Source organism: Manduca sexta, chromosome 21 (genome assembly GCF_014839805.1).
Source record: "Manduca sexta isolate Smith_Timp_Sample1 chromosome 21, JHU_Msex_v1.0, whole genome shotgun sequence".
NCBI classification, from domain to species: domain Eukaryota; kingdom Metazoa; phylum Arthropoda; class Insecta; order Lepidoptera; family Sphingidae; genus Manduca; species Manduca sexta.
The window spans coordinates 12,450,570-12,470,050 of record NC_051135.1 but is presented as its reverse complement, the minus strand read 5'-3'; the positions used below and the strand labels follow the sequence as shown (position 1 = coordinate 12,470,050).

The 19,481-nt window shown below is 31.0% G+C and overlaps 1 long non-coding RNA gene across 1 annotated transcript; it reads right to left on the bottom strand.

Annotated features, from left to right (window-relative positions):
• Positions 1 to 1,705: 1,705 nt before the first annotated feature.
• Positions 1,706 to 18,808, bottom strand: LOC115447312. Its single transcript, XR_003938991.2, has 7 exons — positions 18,370 to 18,808; positions 11,398 to 18,005; positions 9,043 to 9,275; positions 5,511 to 8,135; positions 3,243 to 5,369; positions 2,225 to 2,497; positions 1,706 to 2,091 (listed from the first exon to the last, which is right to left on the bottom strand). It is a non-coding gene; the product is annotated as an uncharacterized LOC115447312 (long non-coding RNA).
• Positions 18,809 to 19,481: the final 673 nt, after the last annotated feature.

The window sequence follows — 19,481 nt, the reverse complement described above, 5'->3', positions numbered from 1 at the left end:
TAACAAATACAAATATCTTATTTTGTGGTAATTGACCACTAACACACTATAATTTACATAGGTAGACATAAAAAATGTGCAGATTGCGTTCTCATTCTGAACAGCGCGTGTCTTGTATGGGCTGCTTCAGTTATGCTAAAGCCTCTGAGAAGTGACATTGCACTTGATAGAATTCTATTCTGCGGAAGACATTTAAAGTGATATTTTTCTGTGCCTATTACAAATTAAAGTAAGATCCCACTGGAAGACGAATCGGTATTCTCAACTGGAAGTCTTCTGCGGGCGGGGCGTGGTTGTGCTTTCCAGACACAGCTACTAAGTGGTTGGCGTCTGTCGTCAGGATGTATGCTCTGCAATTCTTCACCTTGGAACAGTACCACCTCCAACCATTCTTGAGAGGATATGGATATTTGGAATAAGTATACTTTTTGTACATTATGAGCGGGCGGCCTCGTTTTGACATCATTTGAATTACTGCAATAATAATTATGACGTTACCTTACAAAGACTTTGATGCTCTTCAAATTATGTAAGCTGACTTATCTAGACTTACTTCAACTATATTGGTAGGTTTTAGATCTAGGTTTTCGGAAGGTTGTATCGTTTTTATTGGCAAGCATTTTAGCAACTCGTGTAGTAAGTAGGCTTCTATATTTTTTAACTGTTTTTATTATTGACTAAGAGTTGCCCGCGGCTTCTCCCGTGTAAAAAACCTTTCCTATTACTAAAGCCCCTAAAACAGGACACAGGCAACCTTACATAAATTGCTTTTTAATCCAAAACATAGTTTACCCGTGTGCCAAATTTTAACTGAATCTGTTATTCTGCGTTTACTTCTAACAAACATACTTACACTAGGTACTTTTATCAAAGAAAAAAATATGTTTATTGCGATTTCATAATATCAAACAATTTCTTTGATGCTATATGTTTATTTTTGGTGGCATTTCATGGGGCTGAAATTTTTTGTCGCAACAATTTTTCCTAGTCTTAATAATATATTCTTTGCCGTTAACATTTTTAGTTTATGAATATTTCTCAACCAGAAATTCTCTTTCATTGGCCGTTTACCAGACATTTCTTTGATCGTTGTAAGGTTGTACTCGAAATAATTCCTTACCAAATCCAAACAGAGCTCCAACAGAAGATATGGCATATAAAAATATTTGCTAAACGATGATATCACTATTCAGCGCCATGAGTGAGTCGATACTTATCGCAATAAATAAAACGCACCGCATTCTGTCTTTAAGGATTAGGTATGCACTTAGAACCGTCATATAATATATTTTAAGCAATTTCGACAATCAGTCTCTGAATACTATTCACATTAATTATTATAACATAAAACATATTTTGTACTACTACTAATATCAAAAGTGTGTCCGTTGGTGAGTTCTTTTTTTTTTTTACTAGAATGAAATTGACATGATTTTTTGCGGTTCTTACGACTGAGGCCGACATGTACTTTTTTACATCTTGGAAAAATGCACAGTTGGTATGGTAGAAGCTAATGTACTTACCACAAAACAGTACAAAGAGACAGCAAGCAAAATAGCCAAGTTACATAATGTTCCATAACTGTAGTAGATCTATGATTAAGTTCTGATCAATTTTGATTCTTTTTTTTGACATTACTGGAGTTCCTGTGTTTGTTTATTATCTACATACTTACTAAGAGTGTCAATTGTAATAAAACAAGATCTGTATATAACCTTTTATAGACTTAACACATTAAAAACATTAAAATTTCATTTAATTTCGTAAAACATAAAATGTAAAAGAAAAACATAAATTTTCAATTTGATTCATCACGTTTGTATATGTCTTCTTTGTTGATTTTGTTCCCTTTCTCATCTAATAGCGGGAGGTCCGAGAGGCTTTTATGAATCTTCGGGGGTGAGTGCATGTGGTCCATAATGCCTGAGACCACGTGGTAATCATTGTCTACAAATATGCAGGCGCGGCAAGCCTTCTCCGTGGCGCATACCCATCGACTTCTGTCAGTCCCGGAGTACTTCTTGCGATAGGCGAATTTTCTATGTATTAAGTTGATGTTACCGTTGCGAGATATCACCAGCACTGCCTTTTCTGTTTCATAACAGAAATAGATGGTAGAATCAGCAATATTATTTAAATGGGGTTCAAATGCTCAATAAATTTAGATCTTATTTACTTCATCATAAAATATAGTTTATTGTGTAAGTGAATGTTGTTAAATTACCTTTTTTTGCAAGCGGTTTTGCCAAAGTCTTCGCAGATTTAGTTTTATTATGATTGTGGACCTCGCACGCCGCCACGATCTCATCCATGTCCGACACGACCAGGTGGGCTGAGCAATACTTGTTCGACGAGCAAACCCAGCGTGTCCCGTGTTTTGTTTTATATGTTTTACGATATTTATATCCATTTAACTTTAATAACATGCTTCCTCTATGCGTTTTCAAGAATATAGCCACGTCCTTTGAATTTTCATCGTAATCCTCGTCACTGTCGTCTGAAAATATTTTTTTTTATATTTAGGCCCAATTTTAAAATTATTATTTTTTTACTGCGATTTATTACTTGAATGTGTACTGTAAATTTTTGGGTTTACAATAATATTCTCGATTTTCTGTAACATTGACCGGTTAAGATAGGTATTCATATACTTGTACTTATGTATGTATAAATTATATGCGTCTCCATATTGGATATCTATAACGTAATTTTCACATTATCGCCTTTCATAATGGAAGCGTGTGGGCGTTGAATCTAGCCCGCCGTTTCTGAAAACCGGTTCTCGCCGTCTCCACGACTAACATGTCACTGAGTTGCACTCTAACGGTGTGAGGGACCAACGACCTGACTTCAAAACATAGAACATAAGTTATTCCATAAGTATCGTAAAATAAAACTATTATTACGAATTTTTACGATTTTTATACTTATTATCATTTTCTTCCGACGTTTCAAAAATTTTACAGCACTAACTGTCCGCCTTGTAAAAATAATTTTATGTCAATGTCGAACATTTGCGTAAACATAAAAATCGTAAATATTTTTTTGCTAAATAGAGAGAAAATCTTAAGGTATACAAGAGGACAGGTCAGTTTCAGTGAATACGAGTTTATTGTAATATTTTTTATTACTTTGATAAGTATATTTAATATACAAGAACTTCATTTCTTCAAGCCATGCCAGTAATTCTAACTTGATCTTTGACCACGTTTCGAAAGTACTTAGTACATAAAGGTACTTACAAGAAATACTATGTATCACAAACGTATCTTTATTGGTGTTTTCGGATGGTTATGATTGGCACGGACTTTGGTGATCTCGTTGTCCTCCGTCAAGGTGAGGAAGGCGTTGCAGTATTTGTTAACAGAGCAAACCCACCGTCTACCGCTTTTTACTTTATGCTCTCTCCTGTATCGGAACCCTTTGTAAATGAGTATCAAACCACCTCTGGAGGTTTCTACGAAGTATGCTGTTTTCGGGTCAGCAAAATCATCTTCACTGGAATCTGCGAACATTGTTTTGGGTGTTTAGACGTATGAATTAGACGATTTTATTCCGTTGCGATTCTCTTGACTTTATCCTGTTGTAAAATCATCATATAGGGAAAAGACCAGCTTAAGATTATTTTATTTTTTTTGTATTAAGATTCCAAGTAACTATTGGTTACATTTTTTTTTAAAGAATTGATTAATTTTATTAGGATTTGTTATAGTAAAGCAACAGATTCAAAAGTTAAATCAGTGTACGTTTATTTAATTAGGCCAGTGAAAGTATGTAGGACTTTATTTTGAAAATGTAATAAAAAATAACATTATTATTGCACACTGATATTTAATTTGGAAAATTTCATAAGGACATGTTATAATTTGTAAAATACGTAGACATGACCACTACAAAATCATGGTAGTTTCTGAAACAAAATAACTAAGACGAATACTTAAATCGCTTTTTACATAAAAATGGCTCGCCAACCTTTTAGTAATTTATAATACACTAGCTTTTGCCCGCAGCTCCGCCCGGGTGAAATATTTTCCCGGGATACAAAGCCTATAGCACTCAGAAGTAATTTAGCTTCGTATTAGTGAGCAATTTGAAATCAGTTGAGTACTTCCAGAGTTTAGCCCCTATAAATCTTCAAACAAACTCACAAACTTTTCCTCTTTAAAATATAAGTATAAACAGAAAAAAATAAACACAACACAGAACAGTAAAGATAATATTTCTGGAATATGTCATCTTTAGTGTAATCGTTTAAATTTTTTTATCATTTGAATATTGTTTCGTTAATTTCATGATGAAAATGCACCGAAAATTGTTAATTCCATGCTTCTTAAAGTACAAAAAATATTCCTTAGCATTTTATATTAAAAAAATTATTTACTAACCTTTTGTATAAACATAATATACAAACTGGTGATTTCATTAAATATATAAAAAAAATGTTCTAAGGCAACATACATAAAAAATACGGCCGAATTGAGAACTTTCCTTTCTTGAAGTCGGTTAAAAAATTCCCATACAATACATTTTATTCCTTTTACTGTTAGTTATAAACGACAAAATGGAAACACCTCCAATACACTTGATAATGATTTTAAAATGAATATATCGATGAGCTTATTTTATCTTCCTCTATCAACAATTACGAATTTTTTACATTTTAAATTGATTTTACTATGAATGTAAAACAAAAAATTTCAAAACTCATTGCAAAAAAAAAATTATAGTATATAATTATTATAGGGGTACTATATGCCAACAGAAAATTCACTGTTATATGGTAATAACAACTTTGAAGTATAAAGTACAGAAAATTGCATATTGAGTGGTGTATGACAATATTACTTAGTTTACAATAAAATACAATAAGTAGTACTCTGGTTTTTGAAAAGAAACAAATTAAAATGTTAATTTTCTCGTACTATTTCTTGGTTTGAGTCAAATAGTTCATGTTAAGAAAATAGTAAGGAACCACATAACAAAAGTTACCAGAAAATACAAATGTAATTAAATGTGATTTATCAACACATTAATCAAGGACTACTATTTATGTACTATTTTCTTAACACAAATAAACACCGAAATCTTCCTAACTACCGTCAACTAATCAGTTTCAAGTATGATAGGTTCTCTGATAGCATCGAGTATATGATCTGGTTTCATGTAATATTTTGGTGGGTCGTGGCAATGATCTTCGCATGCCGACGTGATGTAATTAGAGCTGTCTGTAAACACACAGGCGTGACAGTTCTTCAGGGTAGAGCAGACCCAGCGAGCCCTGTTGCCTTTGTCATATTGCTTCCGATAGGTATATTGACGGAACAGTAACATCTCCTTGCCTTTGCGAGAGGTGATGACGACTGCTGTATCTGTTACAACATAACAAAATACATCTCATAATTCAAGAATTCGGTAACCATATTAAAACTAAACTAAAAGAAGAAAGAAAGAATGAAAAGAGAAAGCGAAATAGAAGTGGTAAAAAAACTTAATAGTAACAATAAACTCACCATGCTGCTCTGAGTCTACGTTTTCAAATATCACAGGACGAGGATGCAAGTGCTTCTGATGAGCCATTATGATTTCATCTTCATCGTTCAGATACAGAAATGCTGTGCAGTTTTTGCTTTTTGAGCAAGTCCATCGAGTGCCGTTCCTGGATTTATACGCCTTTCTGTATCTATGGCCATTGTATTGGAGAATTGTCTTCCCTTTCCGCGAGTCTACGAATAATGCCGTGTTATCGCTGTGAGGGTCTATGCCAGATATTCCTTCCTCGTATATGATTGTGGTGAAAATTTCATTATTCTTCAAGGCCTTTTGAGCTGTCAACAAGATATCATCACATTTAAAATTGTATAATAACAAATTATATTAAACAAAGTTTGGTGTTTTAAAGATAAATATGCTCGATTTTAACAAATTCAATGGCATAAAATGTGCTCGCAAATCCATGGTGTAATACTCCCCTATTGAGACAGCCCTTACATGGGTCACATCTGCTATAATAAAATAAAGCAGTAATCTGGATCGTGAAACACAAAGCAAATGAATACAATGGTTATATATTAAACCATAAAATTTTATTTTTATGAATAGAAGACACAAAATAAATACAAAATTGTTAAGACACAAATTTATGCTAGAGCATAAAGCGCTGATAAATTTAATCATTCAATGATTTTCTGTGATTAAAAACAGACGTTCGAATGAAGTTTTGAACTTCAAATTTAACATAAAAAAACCTTATCTATTCTTAATGATTCTCATTATTTATAATCAAAGGTAATTGAAAAAGTACTACATAATTCTGTCTTGGAACATGCGGCACAATATCGGTTCGTGGGTATGGGCATTGGCCATGAAGACGAGTTCAAATTTCTCGTTAACATGAATATAAACGCTGCACTTGGTGTGGCTTGGCTCGTTGCAACTCCATCGTGTTCCGTTCTTCAAACCAAACTCTTTCTTGAACGTGTACCCGTTTACAATAAGAAATGTTTTGCCCGTTGAGAGAGAGATTACTGTAACTGCAGAGAATAAAACCCTAGTATATTCTAGAAAAGCAGATTGTGCATATTAAGGTTTCAGCGGTAGTCCTAGAGTAAAGCAAAATGGGTGCTAAGTGTTACGACATCAAGTGGCCAAATATCCTAACCCAATTGCTTTAACTAATAGTCACTGGAAAATTATCTGAAAGAAAAAAATCTGAAAGGCAACCCCACTTTATTCTGATTAGGACTACCGCTGCTAACGAAATACAGATTTGTCTAAATATTACATATCTACTCTACAATACTTCGCAACTGCAGCTACGTTAATTTATCGAGATAAGTATCTATCAGTTTATCTCAATAAACATAATTCATGGGAATAAAATTAATTTAAAATTTACCAATAATTCTATAAATACAAATAAAATTCGCAATAGCTATACTACAGCCGTAAAACATGATTTCATACTTAATATATTTTAATTAACATTACACTAACAAAAAAAAAGAATTTTAATAGTATAATGTTACATAATTCTATTACAATACATTAACATAAAATTTGCAAGTTCATTTTCTAATAAAAAAAATATTTTACAAATTTCGTCATGAAAGGTAGGTAATGAAAAAAGAAGCCATTTTAGATAGTATAGTTATTTTATTTAAACTAATAAATAATATTAATTACAATAATAAATCGTAACTACGAATAATAATTCTTATACCCACCACATATCCTATCTAAATATTTAACTCTTTATAACATTCATCTCTTAATCTCATGACATACAGAAGCTGATCGCAGTCGGTTCAATATTAAAACATACAAATTACATTAAAAACATCAAGAAAATTATCATTATTTTATACAGACTCTTAAGTACACTAAAACCCAGACGCTTATACAGATGCAGCTACCAATATTCTTACACTAAGCTACAAAGACAATATCCACTTTTGTGCAAACAATTCGTGTTCCACACCTAAATAAAAATGCAAAATAGTATACTCTTCATTAAATCATAACAAAATTCATTGTTAATTTTAATTCATTTAACAAAATACAGATCAATATGTAAAACCCCTTGAACAAATTCCAATAATAAAGTTTGCCGTCACTACAAAACAAACTAGCATTGTAGGAAGCACAACGATAGACCTGATAAAATTAACTACAAGTCAAACGTAACCTTTAATAAATCACGCTCTATTGCATAAACACTAAGTAACATGGACGAGTGATAGTAATGCCTTATAAAAACATATAGAATTGAAGGTACATGTGTGTTCCCGGTGTAATAAGAAAAAATTTCGTAGCGCACTAATGTGCAATACGTGTTGACTAAACTCATGCGTCGCCGGTCGGTGCTTCGATTTTGAGCACGTTCAGAGCAACCGAGGGAGTAGGACGGGGGAGGAGATAGCCATGGCTCTTGAGGAAGCAATGGGAACAGTAATAAGGTTCGCCAGGACACTGGGAGCAGTAGGTGTTCACTTTCGTGGTCATGTTCTTAGCTTTGACGCTGCCGTGGAGGGTGGAGTACATTTTGTAGCACCCCACGCACCGTCTCCTTATTTTCGCTCTAGGGCCATCTCTTTTATCAAGCCGGTGCCGAATGGGATTAAAATTTTTAAATTTATCTGTGGACAAAAAGGTACAGTTAGATTTAGGTCTGTTAAAACAAAACCTTAGTCCTATAATCACCTTTAAACGTTAGTTATTATAAAATGTAAGTCTAAAGTATTTCAGTAATCATTGATTTAATACCATTTAATTCGATAACAATTTTACCATTTATAATACAACTTTACATTTTAAATACAGCTTACGAGCGATTTTTCGGTTCACATTCAGTAGTTACTTTATTTTATAATAGCCCTACCTATAACAATAATAATTTCGGTAAAATTATTAAGCCTCTAACATTATGACACTAAGAACATATATTATGGGGAACATAGCGTGTTTTTAAATCTATTTTGAATGTTGATTTTGTCACTATTATAGCTTAGTTAAAATAATTACTAAATGAAGTCTACATAAATTACGGTAAACAGTAAATCACGAAAATTTCAAATTCACAACACTTTATAGAAGTAATACTGATAATGTCGTTTACCAATACCCTGTTCGGCCAAAATTTATGATCTATACGAAAATACATACTTTTAAAGGACAGCATTTACTTAAACCACTTTATCACTTAATTTTTGCGACTTAATTCAATTTATCTCAAATAATTATAAGTATAGCCTAAAGTCAACAGGTAATGACGTGTTTTTCCTTTTATTTTCTGATTTTATTTTTAAAAAATGATATAAAAGGATTTGTACTGATTTTCAAATAATGTCGACCAAAAAATAAACTTTTCCAAAACTTCTTGAGGCGGAAAATACATTATACAATAAATAATTTATTATGCTTATTAAATTTCTGAAACATTCAAATTAAATAAAATCATTTCCAAATTACCCTTAGCTTAAATGACGCTTTCACAGCAATGTAATGAACGATTCTAACCACTTAGATCTAAACAGTCTAGCCTACCAATTTATAAAGGCCATCAGCATTTTTATCGTATACTGGCGGCTTATGGGTATGCTCTTTGGTGATCTTGACAAGCTCATAATCATCGTTGACGAGGACGTAAACACCACAGTTGAAACGGACGCGCCCAGAGCAGATCCAACGCTCGCCACCAGCTACTGGTGTGGGGTGGTTGAAGGAGTAGCCTCGGACGATCAGTAGTGGCGCGCCGTCCACCGCCGTCACCACTAGTACTGCAAAATGTAGCAAGGGCAGAATTAAACTGTTGAGTGTCGATCTAATACGATAAATTATAAGGTTTTTGAAAACGTGATGCGATAGTTTACAGACAAGTCAATGTATACACTATTATAAATATCAATACGCGACTTCATTATTCATGTACCAGCACAGAATCACTGCAGAAATTATCGTACGAAACGCCATCTATTAGCAAATTGAAGCAAAACAAGTAGCTCCGTGACCGTTATTTGCTACAACTCATCTCACAACGCTCTTCGTGCATAACATTGCGTAGATATTTTCTCTTGTGCATTTAATACCGGCATCCTACTTTGTGCCAATAGGTATGCGTAAACTGGGTTAAACCTTAAATTAAAATTAACGAAAAAATATTTCGCGTTTATTTGTCTATTTGGGTTAAACCTTAAACTAAAATTAACGAAAAAGTATTTCGCATCGACTTTAGCTTTCTATATTTGCTACCGTTTCAAATCCATTCCTTTTTATGGATCGCTGATCTCTAGGAACCAAATCGTTAATACTTTTTATTTTACCTTAATTATTTCAAATATTTATATTTACGTTGCATGACATTTAGTACGTTCATAATCTTTATTTATCCTTATTTCTTTTTCTTGCTAGAATTTCTTTACGATTCATATCTTTTTAGATGGCATCTAATTTGAAGACCCACAGAAACATTTATGTTTTAAGAAAAACATTTTAGAATTAATAGATGCTGATGTACTAGAATTAAAGGCAATATAGTTTCACACACATTTAATATGAAAAAAAAAGCTTTCAAAATATATCATTGATTAACTAACAGACATAATATTCTATACTTATTCTAATACGTAAATGCAGCCGAGATAGTTCCTATTGCGCGCAATATAATGAAATTTTGATAATTATATTTATTATTTTGCAACTACTCAATATACTAATTTTTGAACAATAATTGAAATATCTGAAATACGTCTAAAAGTATCTAATAAGCCTCATAAAATCCCTTCAAGTGTTAACTCACAAATGAATCTTTGAACATTAAAAAATACTTTGACTGCACATTCCAAAAAAAAAACTAACCACAAACATAGAGCAATTTTTTTTTAAATATAATATTGTTATACAAAGAAATATGTTATCTTCCTAATTTAAATTTGTAATGCAATGTGGGAATGGTGATGAATGAAAAATATTGACAATGATAAGGAATCAATAACGTAAAATTGGTCTAGCACCCATTTCTTAGTAGAGATTGGAAAACGCAGTATTATTTATACACAATAATATGTAAAATATCTAAAAGTTTACGTATACGGTAGATAAGAAGTTAATTCGATTGTTTTTTTTTCTATTAAATCAAATTTAAATTTAAAGAGAACTAGCGAACAAACTTTTAAAGATATTCTAAAGGCCATAATAGACCATTTAATTATAAATAAGACATATATAATAGAAAATTGGCACTTCTTACGAGCATTTGAAACACTTTAAAAAATGTAATGCTTCTAATATACATTTCTTTACCTGAGGTAGAAAATAAAAATGTGTTTCGCAAATAAACATAATCTAAGCATATTTAACTATTATAATAGTATAAACTACTTTAACCAACAGACAACTTATACCAAAAGTCAATGGCCCAACCTTCACAGTTTCATTTGATTGAAAAGCAAATTTTCACTCAACTTTATCACAAAAAAATGAGTTACGGAACAGTATATTGTGCCAGAATAATCATGGTATTAAACATTATCTGTGTTTAATATATGTACCATCAATTGTAAAGAAGTATTTTCGTCCATAAGCTCGGAACAACGTGATTTATTAAAGATTCTTACTTAGTCAGTGATTTGTTAGTATTTAAATTATTTAAAAATAATAAAAAGGTTTTAGACCTTATATATATTCGCTTATTATGGATATGTCTATTAATTTATACCGCTTACGTAATTATCATACTAATATTAAGTTTCTTAAGTACACTACTAGCACATTATACGATCAATATGAAATAATATATATTACTTTGAGTAAATAATAAGTCTAAGACATTTTTTATAAAATATTTATGGATTTTCTATCAATAATAGTTACGATATTATATACATATTTATCCTTACATACCTGATGGTAATATATAAAAATGGATTTACACAGAGAAACAGGTTAATATTATTTGTTAGTCACACCAACATTGTTAAGTAATTAAAAATAAAATGCTGTTAACAATGAATCAGTGTTGATTAAAACAAAATTGATCAATGCACAAACAATCCACAAAGATCATGATAACGAAGCATCAGCGAATCAAATAAAGCGAAGCATTCACTTACAAGAATCAAGATATAATTAATCTATAGGGCATTTCAATAACAGTGTAATCTCAATGACCATTAAACATAAAAAGAAGAAAGAAATTAAAAACATAAAAATATATTTTGATGCTTTGAAAATATAAATGTATTACGCACAATGTATATTCCGGAAATGACATTTCGCGACAAATTTAAATCTATTTTACACCGGCCCGAGTAATTTGCGAAGGCAGATCACTCATCACACACATATTACTTGTCAAACGAAAAAATCTACAGAACGTGGATTCTGGCGTACAAGAAAATAATCGTCGTCAAAGGTCACTTATAGGCCACTCGTAAAATTAATTCAGTAACTAAACTATTTCATTTTTATAAAATGGTATAAGATGGACACGGTTATATGAAAAAAATGAATTTACTGTCATTGAGTAGTAAAATATACGTGTTTAGGTTTAGCTTCTAGCGTCTGTTTTCGATGCGTGTGACTACCCTTGGTGCCAACAACATTCAAATTATCATCTATGGTAACGGTAGCTTTACATTCGTCTGTTTTACTGCTAGTACATTTCCAAACCGTTCCTTTCTTCGACTTCGTGATACGCGAGTAAGTGAAGCTGTTGTATAGGAGGATGTATTTTCCTTTCTTCTTCGCCTTTATAAGCACCGGACCTGTGAAATAACTGTAATTAGGAAGGTATTTTGGTATTTTTACAAAACTATTCTACTTGACAAAGAAATGGTGTCTTATATTAAATAAGTACTTAAAATAAATTGATCAAATATTTATTTTTCCGTGATACCTAATATTCCTTTTAAATTAGCTGCTGTCTTACATTATTTCACAGAAAGTATAATACAAAACAAAACACCAGGCATAATACATACAGAAACACATAAAAGTAATTTATAGGCACCAACCATCGCTGGAAAGAAATGGCAGAAAAGAAACACAATCAGTAGATACTGCTAAAAAATTAACCCATTGAACTCGCGACATCTGCTGATTGTAAACATTAAAACACTCGTTTCTAGAATAATCTTTCATTTTCTGTCTTGGCCTTATGGTTGTGACAGCCGCTTAGCCTGACCACTGAACCATCAGAATCAGTCACAATGTTAGTCTTGCACACCTTTGCCGTCCTCAATGAGCAGTACCATTTGACGTGCCTATCTCTCTTGGTGCAATGACTCATGTTGAACACGTGATTGCGGTAATAAAGCATTGGCATCCCACGGCTCGACTGTAATGCTAGGCCTGGAAATAGTCTAAGAATTTATGATGACCTTGGCAACTAACTCGTACAATAATGGAGACTTAGTTTTAATTGGTAATTGTAGAAAGATAGCTAATGCTAAGCCCAATTAGATGTATTTTAAGTGTAAAACCTCACGCTAGGTTGATCAAGATTGTATGCTACATGCACCAATAGTTTGTTGTTTATAAATATAACAATAAAAAAAAATCGAAAGGTAAGTACTTCAGAATTCGAGTCTTTTATAAAATTCACCTTCTCTAATAAATAAAGAACGCTGTTTGAAAACAGAGCGTTGTTTATTATTTAATTTATCCAATTATGTATGTATTTATAAATGATTTCTTAAACTTCTTTGAGATGAAAAACGAAAATGAAATAAAACACTATTAAGTAACAAAAAATAAATTGTGTTTAAGTATATTTAAAACATACATCTTATGACCCCTTTAAAATAACATATATTCTTATATATAATGGTAAATTGGACCTAAAACTATTATTTTAAATATAACCACTGAAGACACAACCTTCAGCACGTCCATGTCAGGAATGATTTATACTTCATCTTCTAATCTTTCGATTATACTTTCCTCTTCCATTTCCTCTTGATTGAGCTGACTGAGTCTCCTTTTTGTTAACCTGATGTACTCTCCACGTTCGTTTTGGTAGAAAACCGGTGGTTCGTGGGTGTGTTCACCGTTAATCACCGAGAATACCCCATTTTTATTCAAATCGACCAGAGCGTTACACTTTTTAGAACACCTAGAGGAGCAGGTCCAAGTCATTCTGTTCTTACTCTTGCTATTTAAGGCATACGTGTACTGTTTGTGCACTAATAAATTGTTACCTTTTTTCGATTTTATAAAGTCTATACCTGTAACAACATAACGTGATTGACGCTGGAATTTTCAAAGTCGGAAGCCAGTAATAGAACGAGCAAAAACTGTTACCCATTATGGCGATTTATCTTTTTTATTGTATTCGGCAGATACTTAGTCATAAACCAAAAATTGTTGAATTGAAAATTATGATGAACAGTAAACACCAGTACATATATTAGGGAAGAAAGAGAATTAGTTTTATAAACGACTCATATAAATCTTTATTAATTGAACAAACTTCATCAGTCATGTTAAATTATATTTATAAACCAACACCTTGTATAAAAATGTAAATTAATTAACATGTTTGTACATTAAATTAGGACTTATGAACTACTTTTATAAAACATACGGCCCACAACAAATCCGTATTGTTATTCAGAATTTACAAAACAAAAATATACTGTTGCCTTCACTTAATCTAAAAACAATCAATTTTCTTCATATATCGAGATTCAGTAGAAAAAACGGTGAGTTCTTGAAAATTTGTGAATCCAACAATATATTAAATTTGCACATATGTAGACGTAAAAATTCGTTTCTAACGTATATTGTTTAAAATTAACCACCATCAAATTTATTAACAAATATACAATAAATTTTAAATGTACACTTAAGTATAATCAATATCATTTACTTTAAGTGAAAATTAATTCATCATAAATTAAATATAATATAACAAAATATATACAAATTAAGTGTCAACATATTCTACATCGGGGCATAATTTAATTTTCGGAGGCGGATGATTATGTACAGCATTGAACTTCGTAACTTCAAAGGGTTTCTCAGATTCGTTTGTGGTGATGTTTGCTTTACAACCTTTCTTATGGTGACTAGAACATGTCCAGTAATTGCCGTATTTTTTGTAATTTCTCCAAGAGTATGTGTAACCTCTGAACAACACCATACCGTGACCGCGTTTATTTCTTGAAGGTATAATGAGAGCCTCTGAAAATATATAAATAATTTATATTATTACGTACCATCAAATATTCGTTATAAGAAGATCACACCTTGTTAAAGACAAGAAAACTCATGAATTTACAAGTCGAAAAAATCATATTGACCATGATGCGGTGTTGGTCTATCGGTATTGAGTAGATATACCATTTCCAAGCAACTTTCCCGAGAAACCATACTAACTTTTACTTACTCGATTGGGAATCTAACCCAAAATCAATTGTTGATATATCAAACATAATAGGCAGATGAAACATTTATAGTATATTTACATTGGGAGAAATAAAACAATATTTTAAATACATATTTCAAAATGTATTTCACATTTACTCTATTCAAACAACATATAGTTTAGTTATCTAATAGGTACAGATACTACAATATTACTTCCATATTTGGCAAATGAGATGCCTTTAAATATTCCATAAAGAACAGTAAAACTATTACTTAAACATAATAATAATTACTATGTGTGTCACATCAATAGTATAAAATTAAAAATACCGTTTATTTTATGACCTGGCACTGCAGATCGTTTTTGTCCGATTTTTAACATTAGTAAGTATAACAGAAACTATTAATATAAAATGAGTTACTGATAAAAAAAATAGTTTTTGTTAAAAAAAATGAGTTATTGATAAAAATTGGTTTTTGATAAAAAATGAGTTTGCAAACATCATTATTATATGCTATTTTATAGTAAATAATCACAGTTAATGCTAACTTCATTAACTCCATTGTAGAACAGCATTCAAATTTCAATATTTAAGCCTTATTATATCCACTTCTATTGCTGGATGTATACAAAAATATATAATCTATTGAAGATTGGTGTTTAAATATTAAAATATTATATTTTGTCACATACTTAAATCATGTATCTCAAAACACTGATAATGGAGGTAAATGGTTTAAAGTCATTATTAGTAAAACTCTAGACAATGATGCAATAAAAATTATACATTTCTTAACTTACACATAACTCAGACTTAAGATGCTAAAAACAATAGAAATAAATATAAAAAATAGTAACAAAATGTTTAAAATTAAAAAATCACAACAATTAATATGGCACAATTCTTCTAGACATAGTTAAAATCATACACTATTTTACTTTTCAGTTTATTTTAATACTAGCTTCATCAAGCTTCTGATGAATTGCACATCAACATTTTTTTAAAAACACATTAAAATTATGAGATTTGTTAAATCACATACACTCATTAAAAACATGCATTGAGTTAAAAGTTTAATACTTCATTTAAAAACTTGTATCACAACTTAAAATGAAAAGCAGCTATAGGTAGTAATTTAGCTTAAACAAAATTATATCACAATTAACAAACAACATATTAAGTGCTAGACTTTCAACTAAGCAGAATGTTTCTTATATTAAGTATAATATTGACCCATTTTTATGTTATTTTTTGACCCACAAACTCTAGAAGTTGCATATTGCAGTTTACAGCCATCACAAGAGCTCACAGAAACACTTTCTAAAACATTAGCCTGATAAAACAAAATGTCGATAATTAAAGAGCACAACACAATAGACGTCAGGAAGTGTGAGGAGCTCGCTTTTTTATCTCGGATCCCAAGTACAGATCCGGCAATGAATGCCTACATATGATCATTTCATTAAATTAACTCTTGCCCTAGATTATGTACTTGCATTCCTTTTTAGAAATTGTATACTTACCCTTTTAGTCTTAGGACTTGGAGTGGGACCTGGTTTTTTTCTTTTACCTTGTATCACTGTTTGAAGTACCGTTCCACCAGCAACTGTTATTATCTCTGGAGGCTGGTGGTTATGGTTACCCCTGATCTGTATGATATGGTGCAAGTTATTTGTGCTCAGTACGGATGGACATTGAAACCTTCCATATGCAATACAATACCATGTCTTGATGCCTTCTTTTGACGCCTTGCATTGCTGCCTAAATATATAATTGTTGAAGAGAATGCGCTGAGCTCCACGTATCGTGTTAACATATTTCGCTGAAAAATGTTAGCTTATTTGTATATGTTTTGAGTAGTTTTAATTTACATTAGCAACAATTCAATATTTTGGATAATATATTACTTAATATAAAATAATGACATTACATTACAAAGATTTCATTTATTTTATTAAACAAGTATATGTATAGATACAGACAAAATCAGGGGTTATATATTTGCTTACATCTTTATTGCCCAATTTAGATGGAAATAATTTCACTCTGTTGTATCAGTAATAAATTTATTTTAATGTAAACCTAATACATTATTAACTATTTAAAACATAAAATAAGACAGTGAAACTGAATACTGTGAAACGGTAAAGTACTCCAAAGTGTGCCAAGTCTGGGTGATCATAATAAATTATCTGCAGAATTCCATTAACATTAAAATGCTCATGGATAAGCCCTTGTGGGATATCGACGACATAACAGTGAAAGCTCTTATTCTTATGTGCTCAAGTCTCAATTTTGCATCCAATATCATCTTCCTAGTTTGAGACCTGCTTTAGAATGGGTTATTAAAGTAAAACCACTTGACAATAAAATTTTTAATGCTCTATGTAACATACAAGTATATTGTATACACACAAATTGTGAGACATTTGCTGCAAACACAGAAAATCACAAATGAAATAATTAGATTATATCACATAAATAAATATTATCACCTGTAAAAATATTATGTGTTCACTTTATTCTATATTTTATTAGTGATATAAAATCCTATTTTGGTTGCACCAGAACAAAAAAAAATTGAAATACCAGATTTCTCTTTACTTACCTTATAATCTGGCATACAAACATTTTCCCCATATAAAAATTAATAGTTTAACCGTTTTTGATACCTTATACTTAAAAATAGAACTTAAAAATATAATTAAATACTATCATCTATTTTAAAATATGGACTATGTTCAAATAATAATCACTTCAAAACAACATATTGAAAAAAAAAGGTAATAGAAAAAATCTGTTTTAATTACATTACTAGAAAAACATTATTAATTAAAAAAATACTATAATTAAATTCGTAATATATCAAAAATATAAAATAAAGGGTCATTCATAAAATTATTTTAAGTATAAAAAAACTACATATAATGCATTATACTCAAAATGATAACCTTGGTTTTGATTACCATGAATAATATCTTTTTATATTTATTGTATTATCAATCTGTTTACTCAACATTGGCAAAACCATTAAAACGGTGCAGCCATTATTTAAGAAAAATCATATTTTTATATTTATACAAAATCAAATCACTTACCAATTATGTTGCTGTAGTCTGCAACTGTGGCTTGACTTACCTGAAAATAAAAAAATAATTATTATATAACTATACAGGACCATATGATTGGTTATTGAATGTTTTAGTATCTCACTTAATATTAACATGTTTAAAAAAACACCTTTATGTTTACTATAAAGGGTGTAAAAGACAGCTTGCCTTTTTATATCCTGGAATCAAATTGGAGACTATTTTGAATTATAAGTGTAATTATTTTATAAATGGCTATTGATATGCTGAGTTATTGATGATCTCTAACTAGCCCCAATGTAATGTATACATCAAGATAGCATGTTTTTCTAGATAAGTAATGTATTTAAAAATGGATTACATTACCATACATTAATAGAAACTATGGATATAAAACCTACATAAGTACATACCTGAGCGCGAAGTCTGCTTCATCCTTTCAATATTTGTTGTCACTGAGATCACAACTTAAAACTTTCTTGTGTCAAAACTAAATTCACCAAACCACAACCACAACACAAACAAACACACTTCTCACTTACAAATATTCTTATTAATGGGCCAATATGATAATTTTATCGACAATATCAAGAAAACCGAGTAATAATCATAATGGATTGAGAACGAACCAAGTTATTTATATAACGGTATATCACTGAAACGAACTTTTTAAAACAGTACACTACAATAACAAGGAAGTCTTTTCAATTAGAAACGAAACGAATGACATAAAAAAACGCACTATTTCGATATGAAACAAACAATTAAACAAAATAAACAAGTAAATTTCTAGGTTATCCCAAGCGTCGAGGAAACGTCAAAAACGTCACACTCGTTACCAGTGTTGCCAAGTCTTTTTACTGTACGCACAATAAATTACTGTTTCAAACCACTACGAAATAGAAAGCTTTTTCATTTTTTTGAACGCATAAAAATAAAACCAGCTTTCCGGGTAACTTTTTATTGGATTTTGATAAAATAACAATAAATATTTTACTTATTTTTAAAAAACTACCCACTTTGACGTCAATTAGTTATACAAAGGGCTTTAAGTTGGAAAGCCAATTACAATAGTAAGCTAAGGGCTATTATTTCTATACATAAGGCGAACTATAATGCTTTTGGATGGAAGTGGACAATTAATTGTTCCAACTCTTCCCTACCTTTCTATTTGATAATGTCGTTACGGGATAATGACTAATTAGTTTTCCCTGAGATTTGCCGAGCTTCACTGCTCGGTGTCATAAAATGCGTGCCACTGCTGATTCGCACATGACGCATCCTTTTCTAGGTGGTCTAAGATCTCCGGGATGAAAAGAAGCCTCACGGTCGATCCGTGTGCCAAATTGCATTCAAATCTATTTAGCAGTTCGTACGCTTTAAATTTCATAAAATAGTATTGTCGGAAAGATGTACATTACATTTAACGTTATTTATATGTGAATTTATCACAATAAAGTTTTAAAGGGCCCATACACGATGATATAATATTGTCATGGACTGGATTGTTCCATTGAATACGACG